The sequence below is a fragment of the Antechinus flavipes genome, chromosome 2 (genome assembly GCF_016432865.1).
Source record: "Antechinus flavipes isolate AdamAnt ecotype Samford, QLD, Australia chromosome 2, AdamAnt_v2, whole genome shotgun sequence".
In the NCBI taxonomy this organism is placed as follows: domain Eukaryota; kingdom Metazoa; phylum Chordata; class Mammalia; order Dasyuromorphia; family Dasyuridae; genus Antechinus; species Antechinus flavipes.
This window is the reverse complement of record NC_067399.1, coordinates 75758651-75764698: the sequence shown is the minus strand read 5'-3', so window position 1 is coordinate 75764698 and position 6048 is coordinate 75758651. Positions and strand designations below refer to the sequence as shown.

At 35.5% G+C, this 6048-nt stretch overlaps 1 pseudogene; it reads left to right on the top strand.

The window, feature by feature from the left end:
• The first annotated feature begins 2176 nt into the window (after window positions 1–2176).
• Window positions 2177–3722, top strand: LOC127546430 (olfactory receptor 1N1-like; annotated as a pseudogene).
• The last annotated feature ends 2326 nt before the right edge of the window (window positions 3723–6048 follow it).

Genomic DNA, 6048 nt, shown 5'->3' with positions numbered 1-6048 from the left:
TAAATGGGGGAGGAAGGCTGGTAGTTCTGGAACTCTACTCTCATTGGCTATGGGTTAAGGAAGGAACAATATATATCTATATAAGAATATAAAAGTCTTCTAAATTCAGAAAGCAGTAAGAAGGTAAGGGAATAGAGAGAGAGGAGAGAATAATGGAGGGAGTTTTTAGAGAAAACCCTAATCAAATAACCCTAATAAAAAGAGAACAATATATACATTTGGAAAGAAAAGATTTGTAAATTTATGAAGAAATAAAAGGATAAAGGAGTAGGATAAGGTGGGACTATAGAGAGGTGTGTAGAGCAATCAAAATAGAGTAAAATGTTTAGTTTAACAGGAATGGGATATTGAGAGAAATACACATATTTCACAGGCTAGAAAAGTCTTCTAAATTCAGATAGAATGAAGAGGGAAAGGAGAAAGATTGGAGGGAGAAAATAAGGGAGGTATCCTTGGGTGGATTTGATTAAATATCATAGGAAGGCAAAGTAGAATGTACCATCTCCATGGTATTTTTCTTTGTAAACTCCAGAACATTCAAGCACACAAATGAACCCATTGTAACAAAATAAAATTAGTGATGAGACTGAGTCTAAAATGATACATATACAAGTAATGTTTTATAAAGAAGATATCAATATCAGTTGTAAATATTTCCCAAAGTAGTTATGAAAAATATATGAAATAATGCACAGTGCCTGACACCTAAAAAAGAACTTTGTAAAAGCTAGTTCTTCTTGTTCTTATTCTTTATTATTATCACTTTTCTTGTCATTATTAAGGGACATGGAACATAATGAATAATTGTGTGGTATTATAGTCAGAAAGAACTGGATTCAAATGAGACCTATGAAACATGCTAGTTACGTCACCCTGAGCAAATTGTTCAACCCGAGAGGGCCTTAGAGAATACTCTGAGAAAGTAAAATCCAGAAGAGACATAACTAAATTGCATTCTAATTGTTGGTTCTATTTTAAAATTTTTTTCACTTCTTTATATGTTAAGGTTTTCTAAGTGATTAAAGCACATATGATGGTCATTGGAGTTTTTCCTTTTCAGTAAGGGCACCAGGGACAAAAGAACACAAGTAAAGGAAGCAAACATTTATTAACTATGTACCACGTTCTACACATTGTGCCAAGTGCTTTTAAAATATTATCTCATTTTAAAAACATTACCTCATTTTGATCATCACAATAATCCTAGAAATTACCATCTAAAATATCTGCATATTATAATTCAGGAAAATAAAGGAGTCATAAGTTAAGTGACTTCCTGAGAGTCAGATAGCATGTCATCAAGCCAGCTGATCTATCCATTGTGTCATCAATCTTTTTTTTTTTTTTTTTTTTTTTTTTGCTGAGGCAATGGGATTAAGTGACTTGCCCAGGATCACAAAACTAGGAAGTGTTAAGTGTCTGAGATCAGATTTGAACTCAGGTCCTTCTGACTTCAGGGTTGGTATTCTTTCTACTGTACCACCTAGCTGACCCATCATCAATCTTTTTAGGAGGGTTTCAGTTTCTCTCAGTGTCAGCCACCCATTTTTATGCTCTATAGCAATAATACTTAATACTAACAAAATGGACCCTCCTTTGTCTCTTCCTTTATATTCTTGTAGCATTATCTCCTGTTGACATTGAAGATAGAGTTAAAGAAGAATTTATACAAAAATAGCACTGCTCTATAAGACTACTTGAGAAAAACGTGTTAATCCACAGAGCTCAGTACTATTCCTTGTAGCAAGTCTAAGTAATTGCTTAAAGGATCAGAGAAAGATAGGAATGTAGGTTATGAACTTAGTCTACTTTTTTTTAAGGAGATTAGTAATTAAAGGGAATAGAAAGAAAGAACATTAATTTGAGAGAAATAGCAGCTAAGAGATTTTTAGGAGAAATGGAATTCTGACCATGTGTGTAGATAGGGATAGAATAAATAGTGTTTGGAGAGAAATTGATAATGAAAAGAAAAGAGGCTTGATCAGCCAAATGAGCTTCCAAAGGAGATATGAGAGAATGGAATGAAAAACATGAAGGCACTAATAGATTTTTTTTGGAACCCATTATCCTGATTCTTAGTCTAATTCTTCCCACTACACTCTGTAATATATTTAAAAGAATGTTTCTTTAAATTTTTCTAGGTCTTTTATTTTATGACTCTTAACATGTCAATGAAATGGGGCATGGAAATCAGACCAGTATGTCTTTCTTCTCTGGGGGCTCTCCTAGAGGCCAGAACACCAATACCTCGTCTTTGGATTGTTTCTATGCATGTACTTTGGTCACAATGGCAGGCAATGTGCTCATCTTCCTTGCCATCATCTTTGAAGCTTGCCTCCACACACCCATCTATTTCTTCCTGGCAAGTCTCTTCTTTGCTGACAATGGTCTATCCTCCAGTATAGTCTTGAAGATGTTCCATAACCTGTATATTCAGCATCACATCATCTCCTATACAGGATGCCTGAATAAGCTGTATTTCTTTTTTTCCTTTGGGAATATGGAAAGCTTTCTGCTTGCTGTGATGGCATATAATCGCTAGATGGTCATTTGTCACCACTGCATTATACCACAGCCATGAGACCCCAGTTCTGTGTCTTTCTGGTGAGTGTGTGCTGGGCGATCATTAATCTTCATGCTCTTTTACACACTTTGCTTATGGCAAAACTGTCCTGTGTGGTGGGGGAAACGTCCCACTTTTTTGTGACATCAGTCCCTCCTTGAAAGTTTTCTGCTCTTTCATCCATCTAAACGAATTTATTACGGGCCAGAACTCTGAACTTGAAACAAAGGATTCTTACAAGGTACTAAGTTAGTGGAATTGATAGAACAATAGTTATCTAATTTAGCATGGTTCAGTATGATTGATTTAATTTTACAAGGAGATGTTATGGGCCAGAACTTGAAACAAGGTACTAAGTGGAATTGAGGAGACAATGGTTAAATCTAGTTTAGCATTGATTTAATCCTACAACAATTCTAGTGATATAATAATTGATTTGTACTCAGTGTATAGCATATAAGGAAGAAGCTCTTAGGGCCAAAAAAGAGGCACACTAGAAGCTCCCGGAGGCTGAGACAAATTCATTCCATTGGCCACCTTTGTGGTGGCTGCAGGCTGAAGCATAAACCTTTGAATTCAGAGAGATTCACAGGCCAGAGAAGGAGGCAGGAGCTCAAACTCTCAGAACCAAGACTACAGAAGATCGCCAAAAAAGCTAGCTGAAGCCCTTGGAAAAGAGACAAAACTGAAAGAGACAATAAAGGATTTGGCTACACTTTGGTGATTACTGAACTGAAATGAAGGCTGCTTCTAGAGACCCCAAGAAAACCTCAACAGAGAATATTACATGAATTAGTGGTTTTCATTGTGGTAGTTGTTATGGCAGTTCCTTTTCTATGTACTCTGATCTCTTATATTTGTATTGTCTCTGCCATCCTCAGGATGTCATCCTCGGGGTAATAGGAGAAAGGCTTTCTCCACTTGTGGCTCTCACCTCTCTGTGGTCTCTATGTTTTATGGTACAGTTTTCAGTGTGTATTTCTTCCCTTCTTATTTTTCCAGCAAGAAAATGGTAGCCTCCATAGTATACACAGTGGTCATTCCAATGTTCAATTCTTTCATCTATAGCCTGAGAAATCAAGATATGAAGGTAGCCTTAGGGAATCTCTTTAGAGGAAAGATATTATTTCTCAGTCACAGGGATCCCTTGGTCCTTTAAGCTGAGCCTTCTCTTAATCTCTTTTTTTCAACTTTGAACTGAAAAAGAAATCTTGGTACAGTGGCAAGACAGAGATCAGGATGACTGGAGATGGCTCTAAGTGAAATTAGAAACCTTGGCCTTTTTAAAGCGAAGGTCTTCAACAGATCTCAGTTTGATTGAAATCACACCCATTCAGTGATTAAAGATAGGTAGGGATTGAGGCAAAAAATCTCCTCCTTCATCTAGTCTGAAAAATTTAAATGAATGAATGAATGAATGAATAAATCTAGGAGGAGAAGAGCCTCAGGATTTCTGGACATGGCTGAAAGGATTGCTATTTACATTCTATTTGAGTCAAACAGGACTCAAATAATGACTGAATGGGGCTTGGCCTAAGACCAACTAAAATCAGATTGGTTTTGGTTTAAGGTCTGGTCTTTCCTTAAGAAAGAAATGTAGCCAGCAAACCCTAAGATATCTTGGGAGGATTTAGAGATGCAAAAGAGAAAAAAAAATGATTTTAAGAGAATCTGTAAGTAAAGATATAATATAAAGATATAATACCATATAGGGACAAAAGGTAAGAAGGAGGGAAGGAGAAAAGAAGAGAGGCAGAGAAGGAAAGGAAGGAAGGAAGGAAAAAAAGAAGAAAAGAAAAAAGGAAGGAAAGAAGGAAGAAAGGAAGGAAGGAAGGAAAGTAGAAAAGAAGGAAGGACAGAACATAGAAAGGAAGGAAGGAAGGAAAGAAGGAAAGAAGTAAAGAAGAAAGAGAAAGGAAGGAAGGAAGGAAGGAAAAAAGGAAGGAAGGAAGGAAGGAAGGAGGAGAAAAGGAAGGAAAGAAGGAAGGAAGAAAAGAAGGAAGGAAGGGAGGGAGGAAGGGAGGAAGAAAGAAAGGAAGGAAGGAAAGAATGAAATGTTTCCATTGCCCAATTCCAGGAGAGCTTTTCTCAAAAAGTTTGATGTTCTTCATTCTGTGTTAGTTCATTTGTTTTACTTTCCCTTCTGGAGCCATCTGGGTCCAGTGGCAAGATATAGATCAAGATGACTGGAAAAGGAATCACCTGAAGCAAAGGAATTCTACTATAGGATTAAGAAAGTCTAGGAGAAGCTAACTATGGTGACCTGCCTTTTTCAATTGAATTATGTTTAAAACAAGTTCTGTCATTTTGTATTTTATATTATAAAAATCAGTTTTATAAATCACTCCTTGGCTATGACTTCTGAGGAGTCAGGTGACCTTGTTTGAAATGCAATGTTAGCTTACTTCAAAGAATCAATTTTAACAGAACTTGTTCTGTTTTGGAAAATATTCACTAATGGATTAAAAAAAAAAAAACAAGCAAACCTGGAGGCAAGTCTAATAAATTTCCCTAAAGCTTTATCTTAGCAACATACTATTCAGCCTTTTTAACAGGACTTGAATTGCATATGGAAGAGAAAAATCAGAGCAAAAGAGATTTAAAAAAAAAGAAAAAAGAAGTAAACATAACATGTGTTGATTTACATTCTATCTTCGTAGCACTTTTCCTAGATGCAAGTGATATTTTCTGTCCAAAATCTATTGGGATTACTTTGAATCACTGAATCACTGAGAAGAACCAAGTTTTTCATAGTTGACCATTACACATCCTTGCTGTTATTATGCACAACATATTCCTGGTTATGCTTGTTTTGCTCAGCATCAATTTGTGTATTTTTCTAGGCCTTTCCAAAATCAGCTTGCTCATCATTTTTATAGAAAAATAATATTGCATTATCTTTATATACCACAACCCATCCAGCCATACCCCAAATGATGGTCATCTACTCATTTCCCAACTCTTTGCTACCATAAAAAGAGCTGCTACAAATATTTTTGCACATATAGGTCCTTTTCCCTTTATATGATTTCTTTGGCATACAGATCCTGTAATGGCACTACTGAGTTAAAGGGTATGCACAGTTTTATAGAGCTTTGGGAATAGTTTTGAATTGTTCTTCAGAATAGTTGGATCACTTCACTACTCCACCAACAATGCATTATTGTCTCTGTTTTCTGAAATCCCCTCCAACATTTATCATTATCTTTCTCTGTTACTTTATCCAATTTCAGAAATGTGAGATGGTACTTCCTAGTTGTCTTAATTTGCATTTCTCTAATCAATAGTGATTTAGAACATTTTTTCATATGACTATAGATGGGTTTAATTTCATCATCTGAAAATTATCTGTTCATATCCTTTGGCAATCTATCAATTGGGGAATGATTTGTATTTTTATAAATTTGACACATTTCTTTATATATTTTAGAAATAAGACCTTTATCAAAAACATTGACTATAGAGATTTTTCCCCAGCTTTGTAC